Source organism: Canis lupus, chromosome 14, assembly GCF_003254725.2.
Source record: "Canis lupus dingo isolate Sandy chromosome 14, ASM325472v2, whole genome shotgun sequence".
Taxonomy (NCBI): Eukaryota; Metazoa; Chordata; class Mammalia; order Carnivora; family Canidae; genus Canis; species Canis lupus.
In genome coordinates, this window is record NC_064256.1 from 57,175,437 (window position 1) to 57,193,475 (window position 18,039).

Genomic DNA, 18,039 nt, shown 5'->3' on the forward strand with positions numbered 1-18,039 from the left:
ACATATTGAATGGTCAAGAATACAACCACTTTACTTATAGACAGATCAATTTGGCAAATATGTATTGGATTCCTGACAAATCCTTGGGAAGGTTCTAGAGAAAATAAATACAAACTGGGTCAATTATACATATTCCTTATGTTTTAAGTATTATTTTGTTATGTATAATATAATTGTTAGCTTCCTTTAGTCTTTTTAAATTGAGAACAATGTTATTATGACAGTGACTATTTTTTAAAAAAATCTAAGTCGGTCTTCTTGTAGATTGTTCCACATTCTGGATCTATCAGATTGTTTCTTCACAGTGTCCTTTATGATGCTGACATATTTCTTTTAAACTGGAAGTTCAGTTTAAAAGTTTGGATATATTCAGCTTAACCATCTTTGCAAACATACTTCTAAGTGAACTTATTGCACACAATGGACAGATTGCCTCACAGATCCCACCATTTTGAAAGGTACTGTATCCATGTTATAGGAAATCTGTCAGCTAATATTTTGAGTCCATGTGACTTTCTGATTCCTAAGCAAGTTTTCACCCAATGGTTTGATTCCCATTTATGAATGAGGCCAGAATCATTTACGATCTAACACAAAGGATAATGAAAGTGGGATGTTAACCTGTCTCAAGCTTAATAATTTCAAGGATATAATCATTTAAGAGGTTAATACAGATAAAGCAGAAAGAGATTTAGCAATGTCCTCAGGACATTTCCTCTCATAGTGGGCATATATCTCTAGGATAAGGTTAGAGATGAAGTTTAAGTCAAAATTGTGAGTCACCTCATGTGGTGAGAATGTTTAGGTCTTAAAACATCATTTGATATCCAGATGGTTTCAGATCTTATATGACATTATGAGGTCACATACGCTTCCTGATTCCATAGTTTCTAGTTTTGTTTATCACCAGCAATCCTATAGGGACATTTTGATAAGAGCATTCCACAGGAAAAACAAAAAACAAACAAACAAACAAACAAACAAAAACAAAACTCTCCTCCTAGCAAATAGCATTAGTCTATTTATCCAAAAATCTAGTTATTATCTGGAGAGAACTGGATCACTAACCAGATGGTTTAACTCCTTCTTCCCCAAATTATAACACTAATGTGTATAAAATAGTGATTCCGATTCCTTCACTTCATTACCTCTTCTTTCTCTATTTAAATATCAGTATGGACATATTGGTATTTTTAATCAAACATATTTGAATCACTTATAATATTTTTTAAATGTTCAAATTGTCATAAATTTGACCAGTAGAAGACTCATATTTGCCTCTATGTCTTTTTGGCATGAGTCTTTTGGCTCATTTGTGTTTGAGCATTTTCTTACTTTCTGCCACAAGATGTCCCAAACTCACTTTTTTCTTTCCTAGCCTCAGATAGACTCTAACATTTCTCCAAGGAGCTTCAATCTTTGGGGGCAAAAGATTGTGTATTGGATGGTAGTGAAGTGACATTACATCTGAGCTCTGCCCAGCAGACAGAGCTAAATAATCTGTATTTCTATTTGTATCTTTATGTTGTATCAAGGGGTTATGCTGAAAATTCACATTCACATTTAATATTATTTATTTATTTTAACGATTTATTTATTTATTCATAAGACACACAGAGAGAGGCAGAGACAGGGAGAGGGAGAAGCAGGTTCCCTGTGAGGAACCTGATGTGGGACTCGATCCCAGGACCCCGGGGTCATGACCTGAGCCAAAGGCAGACGCTCAACTGCTGAGCCACCCAGGCATCCCTAGATTTAAAAAAACCCTTTAAATGTTACGTGAATATTCCTATTCTCTTATTGCAAAAATCTTTGTTCCTGATAATATTTACATATATGCTTTATCCAATCAAATATATAAAGTAGTTTCAGAGTTACAAAAAATACAAAAATACAAAAGTTAACAAGTTTACTAAGTATAATTAATTCTTTTTTTAAGATTTTATTTATTTATTCATGAGAGACACAGAGAGAGAGGCAAAGGGAGAAGCAGGCTCCATGCAGGGAGCCCGACATGGGACTCGATCCTGGGTCTCCAGGATCACGCCCTGGGCTGAAAGCAGTGCTAAACCACTGAGCCACTAGGGCTGCCCAACTATAATTAATTCTTTTGCAGGTTTAACATCCTTAGAATATATTCATAAAATATTTAGAATCAAGTTACTATGTTCAAAGGTCACTTGAGTAGTTCCTTTTTTATATAATTAGGTTGACAGCATTTAGTTTCATATATGTGATATATATTTATATATATCATTTTTATATCATATATATTTAAGTTTCATATATATTCATACTATGCATATTCATATATAAAGTTTCATATATGATATATATCATTTATATATCAATATATATTTAAGATTTATTTCTTTTTTTGGAGGGAGGGAGTGTGAAAGTGCTAGTGGGGAGAGGCAGAGAGAGAGTCTTAAGCTGACTCCATGCTGAGTGCCAAGTCCGCTGCAGGACTTGATCTCAAGACTCTGAGATCATGACCTGAGTCAAAACCAAGAGTTGGAAGCTTAACCTCCTGTTCCACCAGGTGCCCTTACTTATTTTTTGTATTCAGACTTTTAAAAAATATTTTATTTATTTTAGAGAGAGAGAGAGAGAGAGAGAGAGCATGCAAGCATGAGCAAGAGGAGGGGCAGAGAGAGAAGTAGACTCCTTGCTGAGCAGGGAGCCCCACAGCCCCATGCTGAGCTTGATCAGGACCCTGGGATCACAGCCTGATCTGAAGGCAGACACTTAACTGACTGAACCACTCAGGCACCCCTGTATTCAGTTTTAATAACCATTTCCTTTACCCCTGCTGTTGAGTCCATATCTTTTCTAAATTGAAGCCACTTTTCTTTCTATAGAAAGTGATGACCAGGTCCACCTCTCAGATATCTGCCCAAAGGGAAATTTTCTTGTGTCACTGTTATAAAAATCCATTTTGGGGTGAGGTTGTAGTATACCTACTTACTAATTTCTCTTGTCCATAACCAAGTTAATGTAGCTGTAAGCTACGCTAATGCATTTTCTACTCTTTCAATTGGTTATAAGAGATCCTGCATTAAGTTATAATCATGAGATGAGGGAGGGCTGTTTGTGCAAACATATGGATGTCCATCCAGAATACCAGCTCAACAGCTGTCTTGTACACTCTCGTCCAGCTCATCTTCTATTCCCAATGTATCACTTTTATCTCATTATGATTTGTTGTTGGATACATCCAATATTATGACTTAATGGATCTGACAGGACTCAGCTCATGACGGCCAGTTCCAGCTGCAGATACTTGGTGTCCCACAGTAAGTCATGCATCTCCACCATGATCCAGCAGCAAGCCAGGAGTTTTCTGTCAAGAGACAAATAATTCTATGATGCAAAAGAAATGGCCTTGCTCCAAGAGCTCAAAGGTCCATGTTAATGGTTCTCTCACTGGTACTTGCTACAAAATGCAAATGACATTATTCTCCCATCACTGATACCTCTAACCACATAGAGTCTACTGCCTGGACCTTATGCATAGCTGTCCCTACTCTGGGTTCTACTTAAAGCTGGCAGGTTTTGTTCCCCCAATAACCCAATAGCAGCCCTAATAATACGGTAACGTTAAACTAACAAAAAAAATCAACTAGATATGTGCTTTCTTTGTTTAGGAAGAAAGAGTGAGATGAAATAATTTGTATTTTATTTTGCTAAGAATGTCCTATAAAAGCCCTTGACCACCATAGCCCTAAAAACATAATGAGTTTGGAAAGCCCTGAAACACACAGGGTTTACCTCTCTAACTTGGAGCTTTTGAGTTCTCCAAATGCCGTCAGCATGCTAGCCAACTCTTCATCACCCAGGCCAATAAATATAATGTTATTGGTGAAATATATCAACATGATATTCTGCAGAATATCAGGATATTCCAGGTATCTTTTGGAAATATTATTCTAGAAGTCAGGAGTGATACTCTAACTCTATGACAAAAGTAGAAATTTATATCCTTGTCCATTTCATGTGAATATGAACAGATATGTTTTTTCATTTCTCAGTTGGTTAAAACAGAACAAATGAATCAAATCCATGTTCACCTATCACATCCCTGAGTCTATATTTATCTTCTCTCATGTATATATAACATCTGACATCATGACTGAAATTTGGGCTACTTTGTGTTTGAGCTAATGATGGTCTGTGATTTCCCTTGATGAATAATCCAGTTTCTACAAAGATCAGGCTCATAAACTGAACATGGATAAAATGGGGACCCCCCCACCTACATCCCTTTTGATCCTTAAGACTGGCACTAATTTTACCATATATTCCCCCAGGATGTGATATTGTTTTGAATTATTAACCAAATGGAGGGCAATTACAGATGCTTCCCAATTATCTTCCCTCTTATAATAACTCTTATTATATGTAATAGGTAGTATAATGGTCCTCAAATATTTCCACGTCCTAATTCTTAGAGCCTGTGAAATATTAAGTTACATGGTAAAAAGATTGTTAATTAGATGATCTTCATATGGGATCTTCATATAGGAATATTATCCTGAATTATTTGGGTGGGCCCAACCCAATGTAATCACAAAGGTCCTTCAAAATACAAGAGGTGGGGAGAAGAAGGAGATAAGGGGATAATTTTTTTTTTTTTATGTTTCTGAATTTAAAGATGAAGGAATTGGGTCATGAGCCAAGAAGTGCAGGTGGTCTTCAGAAACTCAGAAAGACAAGAAAATGTATTCTCCCCTAAAGACAGCACTGTTGACACCTTGATTTTAGCTCCATGAGTCCCATTTCAGACATCTGGATGCAAAACTGTAAGACAGTAAATTTGTTTTAAGCCACTAAGTATGTGGTAAGTTGTTGTAGAAGCAATAAGAAACTAATACAGGTTTAGGGAACTGGAAATTGCTGCTATAACAAACATCTAAAAATAGGAAAGTGACCTTGGAATTTGGCAGTGGGGAAAGGCTGAACAAATTTTAGCTGCTACTCTGCCATTGTTGGTTGTTATATTCACTGATTATTGCAATAATTGGACTTATTTTCCCAATTTCTGATAATTAAGCAAATTGTACCGGGCCTCCATTGTTTTATAGTCCCATTATTCCCCTTATTTTCAGAAAGCCAAGCTTTGTAACATCACTCCTACAATTACAGGGAATACAACTGAGTTACTTGCAAGTAGTTTGGTTCTTTAAAGCCTTTTTAAAGTTTTATTTTTGATGTAATTGCAGGTCCACACACAGTTATATGAAATAATACAGAAAAATTGTATACTTTCTCCAATTTTTCCCAATGGTAACATTTTGCAAAACTTCAGTATATTGCATAATATTACAATAAGGATATTCACATTGATCCAAAACACCAGGTATGAGGTGGTAACAAAATGGTGTAATAGAAAGAGACAAGAGCCAGATCATGCCAAAGAAACTGTGCCTATGATAAGCTGCTGCACTCGAAGACAGAACATTTTCAAATGACTCTCAGAACACATGGTATGTTAGAACCCCAACTAGAGAATCATCTACAAGTGCTTGGTGACTCAGAGGTGGAGGGCCATTTTTGTTTGGGATGAGATGAAGGCAGAAATAGAGTTGCAAGGATTGTTGGTAGGACTTTTAAACTTTATTGGGCAGGACAAGAAAAGCCTTTAAATCTAGGACCATTTTTGTTCCTGCCGTGTCACCTATCATCACTCTGGAAATTTATAAAATCTGTTGTTTTGACTAGTAGAAGCATGAACCATTCCTATTTCTGTGTATATCCTTGGGATTACCCACTTGGTTTCTTTGAGGTGTTCCCCCCCCCCCCCCGGAAATTTCCTCACACACCTAAATTTTGCTAATCATTACTCAGCTAAAAGTATTTGAGAGCTGATGCAGATTTATGGAACTTTGTCTCCACAATGCGTCTCTCTTCTCGCTGCATCTAGGCCTTATGAATTCTTGCCACCTTGGCCTTCCTAATCTCCCAGCTCTCTCTCCTCAATTCAGAGTGATCACCAGATTCCACGTTGGGTGGAATATACCTTTGGTACATCTTAAACTCTTTTCAGGTGATACACTGAGGGAAATAGAAGGCTTACTAAGTTTCTCCTTTCTCAGGAATAATAGTCCTGTCTATCGGGATGTTTAATGGACAAAACACATTGCTTTATAAATTTTTTTCTTTTTTAAATATAATAAATTGAAAAGATAAATTGTAGCCTTCTTTATCATCATGACCTTAAAAGGAAATCAGCACCTTCATTTTTAAAATACCTTCTTCTTGATCTCCTAGGTAAGCCAGGTAAGACTATGGGGTTAATGCAATAAATGAACTCCCTGATTTGGATGAGGATGATGGGTCACTGCATACCAGAGTGGACACACTCTACTGACAAAGATGGGAGCATTTTCGATAAGTGAGAGTGGAGATACATCAATATTTAGAATATTTTACTTACAGGCAGTTGTGGCAGTGGATAATTGGGCGCACTTCCTATAGGAGTCAAGTAGATTTGAAGCCTACAAAGATATTGCTAGATCAATGTAAAGAAAACAAAGAAAAACACACAAAACCTTAAAGATATGTTTGGTAAAAGATCTGATGAGTTGCCACAACAGATTTTCCTATTGTATAATGCAGTATCCATACCTACATATGTTCAGAGATGAAGATACCATGATTAAAGCAAAACCTGGCTTTCTTGAAAAATACTGTGTCACTGCCACAAGTTCATATGAGTTAAATCTTCTTATAGTTTTTAAAGGAATCTGTAGGCATTTACTGGAATAAAAATGAAATAGGAAAAATTATGTAGCCAGATTATTTAGGGATTACTAACACTTTCTCTGAATTGACATTAGTTTCTGGGGAACAAAAATGCTATTCTAGTCCACAATTCAAATTGGGGGCTTTTGTTGGTGAGATGATATATAGGCTAATCTCCACTCACAGTGGGGCCAGCTGTCCCACTCTTATTTTGGTTATATCCCAAATTCTTGAATATATAATTGGAATAGATATTCTTGGCAAACAGCAGAATTTCCACATAGATCTATAACCCCTGAGGGTAAAGCTGCTGTAGAAAGGTATAAATAGAATTACCCCAAACTTACCCTCCATACCAAGATAGTAAAATAAAAGTAAAAATTCAACCTGGGGGGAATTATAGATTACCTCCTCTATTAAAGACTTGAAAAAGACATGGATGTTGAGACCTATCACATTCATTAGCTTATCTGTGTGTATATGCAATAATTGGGATGACCTTGTAATATGACACTGAATTATCATAAACTTTATCAGGTGGTGACTATAAATGCAGCTTCTATTTTTGATGTAATATCTTTGCAGGAACACAACAACATACACCAGGTATGTGGCTAAGGACCTGAATAATTGATTTTCTCCATGTTAATTTACAAAGGTCATGTGAAGTATTTTTATTTTCTTTTGGTAAGGCCAAGAGTATACCTTCACATCTTGACATTTCACATATCAAACTATAATTTAGTCTGATGTACACTGATGATATAATGTTGATTCTGATGACTAGGAAGTAGTAAGTAATGTATTAAGACATTTAAATTAGAGATTTGGAGATATATCCCACAAGGTGCCAGAAGTCTGCCATCACAGTGAATTTTTAGGGATCAAATGGTCTAAAAAATATCAATGTAATCTTTCCATAGTAAAATAAAAGTGCACCTCACATTACTACTACAGACCATGAGGCACAGTACTTGGTAGTCCATGTTTGGTTTTTGGAATCAACATATAGACCAGTCAATTGTGCTATTTCCATCTGTCACCAAGTCACCCAACAGGCTGTCAGGGATGACAGGTACCAGAAAAAAAGAAAACTCTACAACTAATCTATACTACAAGTTGCATTTCCACTTGAGATCTATGATCCAGCAGATCTAATGATATTCAAAGTATGGAAAACTGGATTTTGTGTGGAGCCATTTTCAAGCACCAGAATGAGAATCAATTCAGACCGCTAGGATTTTATTGCAAGGCCATATCCTCTTAAACAAATAACTATTTTTTCAATTATTTATTTATTTATTTATTTTTAAGGGGTGAGAAGGGGCAGAGGGAGGAAGAATCTTAAGCAGACTCCATGCTGAACACGGAGCCCGAGGATCTCCCCAGATTATAATTCTGAGATCATGACGTGAGTCGAAACCATGAGTCAGCCACTTGACTGACTGAGTTACTCAGGTGCCCTGACATTTTAATTATAATGTGCCATACAGTTCATCTTTCTTTGGGGTTCCTTGGGTTCAACTGGTTTGGGACGTTTTGTGCTTCTTGGACTTGGATGTCTATTTCCTTCCCTAGGTTAGGAAAATTTTTAGTTATTATTTCTTCAAATAAGTTTTCTATACCTTTGTCTCTCTCCTTCTGAGACCTGTATAATGCGTTGTTTGCTTGACACTGCTGAAGAGATCTCTTAATCTATCCTCATTCTTAAAAATTTTCTTTTTGCTGTTCAGCTTGCACTTTCCATTACCCTGTCGTCCAGACTCTTGACATGTTCTTCTGCATCCTCTAGTCAACTGTTGATTCCCTCTAGTGCACTTTTTACTTCATTATTAATTCATTCTTTTTAACATTTTTCCTATTCTTTTATTGAAGCCTTCATTGAGTTTTTCTATTCTTTTCTGCAGTCCAGTGGCTATCTTTACAATCATTACTTTAAATTATTTTTCAGGAATATTGCTTTATTTCTGTTTCATAACATTCTTTTTCTAAAAATGTTATGTTTTTTTTTCTTATGGAACATATTCTTCTGTCTCCCCATTTTTCTTGACTTTCTGTGTTTGTTTCTATGGACTAGGTGAAATGGCTTCTTCTAAGGGTGAAGGAGTGGTCTTATGTACGGTCCTCTATGTTGATTGTGCATGCTTGGTGACTTTGGTTGGCTGGCTGGAGTTGTGGCTGTATATGCTAGTTACTCTTTCAAGCCATGAATTTTTAAAGAAACAATAAAGAAAAAAATAATAAAATAATTAAGGGAAAAATAATAAAGGAAAAAATGAAATAAAAAGGAGGGAAAGAGAAAAGAAAAACAAGAAACAAATAAAACCAAAAAAAAAGCATGACAAGACAAATTTTTAAAAATAAAAAGAAATAATAAAATTTTAAAATAACAGTTGAAAACATCAATAACAAAAACCCCATACAAAACCACAGCTTGTGTTCTGTGCCCGAGCACCATAGGGTGGCTGGCATGGGCTTGTGGATCCTGGGTTTACTGAGGTTATAAGTTCACTGTAAAATTTTTTTTTTTCTGGCCCTAGTGTGACCAGGGCTGATGTGAGCTTGTAGAACCTGGGGGTTGCTGAGGTCTCAAGCTCCCTGTGATGGCTGGACCCATTAGTTATGGTACCTGGACCTACTCACTAGGGAATTAGGACCCTCCAGTTATGGCATCTAAACCCACACCTTATGGCATCCAGACTCTGCTCAGTTTGGGCTTTCAGGGTGGAGGAGAAGAGGGTGTTAAAGCCCCTCAGCTCTTCTAAATCAGGATGTGTGTGTGTGTGTGTGTGTGTGTGTGTATGTGTGTGTCCCAGTGCTACCAGGGCTGGTGTGGGTTGGTGGACCTCGGCTTGTTTAAGCCATAAGCTCTCTGAGACAACTGGATCTTCCCATTAAGATCCTGTGTCCAGATCCTGCCATAGGCTTTTAAGGGGGTGGGGTGGGGGGATGTACACCATGTCATTCTCCGGTCCTTCTGCCTGGGGAGCTTTCCTGCAGCTTCTCTGATGCTTGGCAGAGTTCTAGTGTTGGCTCCTTTAGGTTACTTGCTCTTCTAAACTGTGGCTTTTTTCTGTGTCCAAGGACAGCGAGATCTGTTCCTGGTCCATCCCTACTCTCCTTTCCCATCCCATTGCTGCTCACAGTGTTGGGGTGGGGGTTCCCGTTGTTAGTGTGTCTCCACCTTTTTTGCTGTTCTCTTGTCATTTTATCTTTGGTTGTTCAGTAGCTGTTTGATCAGCCGTCAGTTCTTCTTCAGGAGGAATTGTTCTATCAGTAAATGTAATTTGGGGTGTTCTGTGGAGAAGGTGGGTTCCGAGTCTTCCTACGTTAGCACCTTGAACCAGATCTGCATTTATATCTTGTTTGCTGGCTGTATGTTACACTCTGCCAGTACAGGGTGTCAAGGGACACTGCATGGTTGGAGGAGCATGAAGCAATTTTATATTCCTCCAGTTTTTATGATTTTCAGTGTAACAGCCAAGGTCCCTGGCAGGCATTCACATTGGTGGCAGTTCTAGTGGTTCTGATTCTAATGCCCTCCAGACAGCTTCTTTATTATAATAGTAGTGATAGTCCAACAGCAGGCACATTCCAGCAAATTTTCCTTCATCATAAGTGATGTCTCCTTGTGGCAGCAATATATTCTTAGAAATGGCCTGAAACTCAGCCTTTCAGGACCCTCCTCTGTATTTCTTCATCATTTACTTTTCCTCAGCCCTAGGCACTGAAGACACTTTCTGCTGCCGTATCTTAGTTATTTATTATTTCTTTTGGTAATCAACTTTTACATCGTTCAAAATTTTTCATTAAATGCATTAAATGAATTTATTTATTTCCCGGTTCATTAAATTCCCAGATTCATTAAATTTCCCAGTTCAATTGGCTAACTATACTTTGACTGATACAAACTAACTTCTAATAGTATCTGTTAGCATCATTTAGCATTATTTTTGGTTTGCATTCTTCTAAGCACATGACAGTACTGCAGGATCATAGTAAGATATATGAAAAAGTAGAGAATTAAACAAAACTATTTTCTTTTTTTTTTTTTTTAAATGTTTATTTATTTATGATAGTCACAGAGAGAGAAAGAGAGAGGCAGAGACACAGGCAGAGGGAGAAGCAGGCTCCATGCACCGGAAGCCCGATGTGGGATTCGATCCTGGGTCTCCAGGATCGCGCCCTGGGCCAAAGGCAGGCACCAAACCGCTGCGCCACCCAGGGATCCCACAAAACTATTTTCTATTGCCATACAAACACACAAAATAAATGCCTTTAACAACTGCAACTATGCAAAACCAAGAAGTCAGAAATAAGAGAGAAAGCAAAAAAGGGAAGAACACATCTAATGGGTGATGATTGAAACCAACTAACTCAATGTGGGTTTTTTACATAAATTTCCCATCTCTGAATGAGAATTTACAAATGCACAAACGCGTACATTGCCCTGGGTAACATTGACATTTTGACAATATTAATTCTGCCAATCCATGAGCATGGAATATTTTTCCATCTCTTTGTGTCTCCCTCAATTTCTTTCAGAAGTGTTCTATAGTTTTTAGGGTATAGATCCTTTACTTCTTTGGTTGGGTTTATTCCTAGGTATCTGATGCTTTTGGGTTCAATTGTAAATGGGATTGACTCCTTAATTTCTCTTTCTTCAGTCTCATTGTTAGTGTATAGAAATGCCATTGATTTCTGGGCATTGATTTTGTATCCTGCCACGCTACCAAATTGCTGAATGAGTTCTAGCAATCTTGGGGTGGAGACTTTTGGAGAGGATGCGGAGAAAAGGAACACTCTTACACTGTTGGTGGGAATGTGAACTGGTGCAGCTGGAAAACTGTGTGGAGGTCCCTCAAAGAGTTAAACTGTGTGGAGGTCCCTCAAAGAGTTAAAAATAAACCTGCCCTACGACCCAGCAATCACACTGTAGGGGATTTATCCCAAAGATACAGATGCAATGAAACGCCGGGACACCTGCACCCCGATGTTTCTAGCAGCAATGGCCACAATAGCCAAACTGTGGAAGGAGCCTCGGTGTCCATCGAAAGATGAATGGATAAAGAAGATGTGGTTTATGTATACAATGGAATATTACTCAGCTATTAGAAATGACAAATACCCACCATTTGCTTCAACGTGGATGGAACTGGAGGGTATGATGCTGAGTGAAGTAAGTCAATCGGAGAAGGACAGTGTATGTTCTCATTCATTTGGGGAATATAAATAACAGTGAAAGGGAATATAAGGGAAGGGAGAAGAAATGGGTAGGAAATATCAGAAAGGGAGACAGAGCATAAAGACTCCTAACTCTGGGAAACGAACTAGGGGTGGTGGAAGGGGAGGAAGGCGGAGGGTTGGGGTGACTGGGTGATGGGCACTGAGGGGGGCACTTGACGGGATGAGCACTGGGTGTTATTCTGTATGTTGGCAAATTGAACACCAATAAAAAATAAATTTATTATTTAAAAAATGAGCTTGAATTACAAAAAACAAACAAACAAAAAAAACAAATGCACAAATGGTTTTTACACACATGCCTCTTGACATTCCCATAAGTGCGTGTGACCGTACTTTAAAAAGTGTTTTAGAGCTTTCAAACCTATAGAATGAATTTATGCAAATTTGTACATTTGCTACTTAAACTACACATAATAGATGACACTTTCTATTAGACATTAGTGGAATTATGGAAAATGAAGAACACCTGGTATATGATAGCTGAATATGTATAGAAAATTATTGCCCCTGAGGTTTTAAGAGACAACAAATCTCTCTTCTTTCACATAGACATCCCCCCAACATCATAACATAAAAATTGTAAAGTTGAGACTTAACAAAATAAAAAAGCAACATATTTCTACAAAATAGTTTCATATGCATCCTGAATCTCAAATATTTAGAGTACTATCTATGTTAATGGAAAGTAAGGTATAATTGATAGCAATCATAGCATGCAGCATTTCATGGATATATTCCTTTTTTTAAACAATAGGACAAAAAGTGATTCTCATCAGTATGAATAAAGCTAATCATTTGTAATAAAAATTAAAATATAAAAGTCCTCTGATGATACTAATAATGTGAAAAAGTTCTAGTTCACGGAATATGGAATTGAGGAAACACCTAAAAATCTGGAAAAGAGATGTAAGAAATACATGATAAATATGTCTGAAACTTAACTAAATTATAGACATATTAATTTTAATAGAAAATTAAAGAGGAAACCGATTGTTGAGTATAAAATTACACTTGATATGGGCATTTTATTTTACTCTTCAATTTTTATCCATATAATTAATTAAATGGATGAGCCAGAAATACCACCTTTCTCTCGACATATAATAATATAAAATACTTTCATAAATAACTTGATGAGATATTCAATAACTCCCTTGGAAGCTGGGCATTTTTGCTTTGACTATCCTTTTTGCACTGAGCCTGGCTGCCTCTGTTGTCTGTGCCCCCAGAGGACCCTCATGAGCCCACAGCTCCATAGGTTCTCATGAGTAACTGTTCATTGCATTCCTGGGAGGAGAGAAAGTTAGGTACCTCTTTTGCCACCTTTCTGCTGTCATTCTTGACTCACCTTTTTAGAAGAGTTTGGAGGCAAAAAAACAAACAAACACTTTTTAAGCATAAAAGCATTAATGAAAGTTCTATTAGATAAATGAAACTAATGATTTCCCAAGTAAGATGATAAGCATTAGTTTAACCAATTTCATTTGTATAGAATCCATATACAGAGGAGGTTCATTAAATTCGATAGTGTGGGTATATTTGTATGACACTAATAAGGTATTTTCTTACACATCATCACTGTTTAAACTCAGAATATCCTGAGTGTGTTAAAAGAGCAAAATGATCTTTATTTTTAATCTGATTGAACTATGTTATTTATGGTATGAAGTTCTAAAATGAGAAAAGCTCAAGAGATTGTGTTACGTGTGTTGTGCAAGACTGTATGTGTATTTTTCTATTTCTTTACAAGTGTAATTGCTTTGTTGTTTTCAGATTTACTGTGCTGTTGCTGTCTTGTCTTTATGAGAAAAAAATAGTTCTGCTGATACACAGGACAGAGGCTGCAAATAGACTGGATACATGGTAATTCTCTACAATATTCCAGTAATAAATTTTAACAGTATGATTGACAAAGGGCGAACTGGTCTATTTAGTTTTGCCACTGAAAAATCTTTTACTTCAAACTGAAGTGGTTGCCACCATTAACCATACAGTGATGTCCTATCTAAGTAATTCCCTTTTCCTCACTGTGCAGAATCATGAACTTCACTTTGGTTATATGATTTATACTTTAGTGAAAATCGGTTGGCTCATTGACAATTTTTAAATGGTGCATTTGGCAATACTTTAACTGCTGTGAAAACCATAATCTTGTTCTGTGAACTGCATTTAACTAAAGATTATTTTATTAATTTGCTTTCAGATTTCTGTTCAGTGAAGTAACCTATTTACAAAATATCAAGGAGGTCTAATGATTGCTATTATTATAAAAGTATCAGTTATTACACATATATCCCATTATACTTTATACTTTTAAACCTTAGTGTAATTTTAACCTAGTACAGAATTTTTTTCATTCTTTAAAATACGGAGCCTAAATTTATTGTTCAGTTGTGAAAGCATGGTTTTTCACTAAAGAACATGCCCATTAGAACAAATTTGGATTTATATATATTTTGTATCCATATTAAAGGTATAATATAGTCTGTAACACTATTTGGCAAGTAGTAATATTTGAGTTAGTCCATTTATAATGAAGTGGAATTATTTTTCAATATGATGAAATGTACTCTTAATCAATATTTGAGCTTAATCAACACTTGATTAAAACACTTAAACCCCATATGGAAAAGGATTATAAATAGTCTTTGTTATATTAAAGCATGTAATAAGGAAGCATGAGTATGTTTTAATCAATAATCATACTGTACCCTATAATCAATGAGGAAGAAACTAAATCATATTTAAACTCATTCTCATCGGAGTCAGAAATTCCTGGATCACTGACTTGGCGCTCTCTGCCTCTAACTAACTGAATGTATGGTATCAGGGATACTAATGTCTAGGTCTTTGTTTCCTTGCCTTTGAAAAGAGTAGAATTGTGATGCTTAAATATTAGGTTTGAGTGAATATTAATTATGATTACATAGGTAAATTATTTGGCACAGTGCTTGGCATATTGCAACATGATAAATGTTTGCTGTAAGTGGTTGCTATTATTTTGAGTCTTACAGGTTTTGTTAAAAAGTACTTATAACATATTAGAGGTACATATATTAATTTAGAACTGTTGAAAATTCAGATATAGGAGCTGACTTGTGTTATTACCTTTGTTTCAGATTCCATAAACATGAATTGAAAACTTTATTATCGAGAGCTGTACAAGGACCAGTGAGCTCTAGGAAAAACAGGAAATCTTCAATGAAACCAAAATCTTTTTTTTTTTTTGCAATTAACATCAAAAAGAACAATTATGAAACAGAAATCTAATACAGTATACGAAAACTCTATGTATAAAAATGTATCTTTGAAAAAAATAGGGCAGCCCCGGTGGCTCAGAGGTTTTGCGCCTGCCTTCAGCCCAGGGCATGATCCTGGAGACCCAGGATCAAGTCCCACGTCGGGCTCCCTGCATGGAGCCTGCTTCTCCCCCTGCCTGTGTCTCTGCCTCTCTCTTTCTCTCTCTCTGTCTCTCATGAATAAATAAATAAATAATAAATAAATAAATAAATAAATAAATAAATAAATAAATCTTAAAAAAAGAAAAAATAGAAAAGAATTTGAAAAGGAAAGATATACCATATTTTGTAATTAGAAGACTTAATATTGCACAGATGTGAATTTTCTCTAAATTGATCACTAAAGCAAATACATTTTCAACAACTTTTTGTAATAAATATTATTAATGATTCTAAAATTTATATAATAATGCAAAAAGCCAAGGAAATATTTCTTTTTCCCTTCTTATTAGGATATAATTTACATATACTAAAGTGTGTGCATGTTAGGAATACAGCTCACTTTTTTTATAAGAATACAACTAAAAGCACTATACATATGTGTTGGTCATTCAACTTCCTCTCATATCAAGGTTTATATTACTTCCATTCCCAGAATATTCCCTCTACTGCATTACTGTTGGGAAAGCTTTTTCTAGTAAATTCCCATTTCAAACATGATCACTCTTCCAATCTCTATTATTATGGATCAATTTTGTCTGTGAAAGTTTTATAAAGATAGAACCACATAATATATAGTTTTTGTCTCTCACATTTATATGATCAAAAAATTGTGTTTGTGAGATTCAACCATGCTGACGTTTCTAGCAATTATTTCCTTTGACTATGCCATGACTCTTTATGCATTCTTTTTTTTTTTTTTTTCTTTATGCATTCTTCTGTTGATTGACATTTGGATTGTTTAAAGACTTTTGGTTATCATCAATGGCACTATTATGAACATTATTTTATGTCTTTTCTTGGTCATAAAAACTACTTTTACACATAAATACTTCTTTTTTTAAAAAAAATTTTAAACACTATTTTCCATTGAATATACACACAGAATGGAATTATTTGGGTATTGTCAACTTTAGTAGATGTGTATACCAGAGTTGATCCATTTATAGTACTACAAGCAAAATATGTGAGTTACAGTCTACATCCTTAGTATGGTGACTTTATCTCATGTCAACCTTTCTGGTGGGTGTATGCTAGTTTTGTGGATTTTATTTGTAGTCCTTGACACCTAGTGATACCCAGTTGCTCATCATATAGTTTGGAGACATTCATGAAGTACCCATTCAATATTTTAAGCTTAAACTTATAAATACATTTTTCTTTAAAGTTAGTATTCTGTGTATCCTCTTTACCTTGCCTATCTTAAGATAATGAAGATATTTATGTTTTCATCTAGAAACATTTTTTAAAAAATTTACTTTTTTTTTTTAAATTTATTTATTTATGATAGTCACAGAGAGAGAGAGAGAGGCAGAGACACAGGCAAAGGGAGAAGCAGGCTCCATGCACCGGGAGCCCGATGTGGGATTCGATCCCGGGTCTCCAGGATCGCACCCTGGGCCAAAGGCAGGCGCCATACCGCTGCGCCACCCAGGGATCCCAAATTTTACCTTTTAATTTATCTTCATGATTATTTTTTTAAAAGATTTTATTTATTTGTGAGACACAGAGAGAGAGAGAGAGAGAGAGAGAGAGGCAGAAACACATGCAAAGGGAGAAGCAGGTTCCATGCAGGGAGCCCGATGTGGGACTCGAGCCCAGGACTCCAGGATTATGCCCTGAGCCGAAGGCAAACACTCAGTCACTGAGCCATCCAGGTGCTCCACCTCATGATTCTTTATAAATTATATTTTTTTAATTTGGTGTGAAATAGTTGCCAATATTAATTTTTTCCCTGTGAACATACAAGTTGGTCAGACTTTTTAAGTTTAAGACCATTATCTTGTCCAATGCACTGTATTAACGCTTTGTCATAAATCATGTGACTATTTCTGGACTATCATGTTTTATTGGTTTATCAATCGATTTTGTAATAATATATTTCAAGAAACCACAATGATGAATTATTGAACACTACATCTGAAACTAATGATGTACTGTATATTGAACAACTGAATTTATTTTATTTTTTTTGAATAACTGAATTTAAATAAAAAAAGGAAAATGCTTCTATTTTCCTGAAAGAGGATGTTAATTGAAAAAATTAAATTCAATTTAAAAAATAATATTTTGCAAGAAAATCCAGAAGAAAATGATATAGGCTAATAATCTTTTTAAAAACTTATCAAGACCACAATAATTAAGAGAGAAAATGGTATGTTATGTATTTTATTTCGGGATTGGTAAGAGTTACATGGTTGGTAATTTTATGATAGTATTAAACTCTACATTTATGTTTCAATGTTTCACAAAATTTTCTATATGCTGTATTTTACAATGCAAAACAAAGTAAAAAAAAAAAAAGATTCTGAGGATCAAATTGAATGAGACAACTAACCAGATGCTTACAATAGAATAAACTTTCCAAAACCTATACCATAAAATATTTATCTGACAAATTAAATATGGGAAGATACAAAAAAATAATTATTCAAAATTTTATGGTTATTTATTTAAAAATGTATACCATTTTAACAATGGAGGAAAGACTGACTACAGAGGCATTGTGTAGTATTGATGTAACCTCTGGGGCTATGAATAGCTTCTCTGGCCTTTTACACTATCCATGAACTTTCTCAAGGATGGTATC

The 18,039-nt window shown here is 35.5% G+C and overlaps 1 long non-coding RNA gene across 1 annotated transcript; it reads left to right on the forward strand.

Moving 5' to 3' along the window:
• The first annotated feature begins 304 nt into the window (after positions 1-304).
• Positions 305-15,275, forward strand: LOC112670906 (uncharacterized). Its single transcript, XR_003143291.2, has 3 exons — positions 305-458; positions 13,765-13,854; positions 15,111-15,275. It is a non-coding gene; the product is annotated as an uncharacterized LOC112670906 (long non-coding RNA).
• The last annotated feature ends 2,764 nt before the right edge of the window (positions 15,276-18,039 follow it).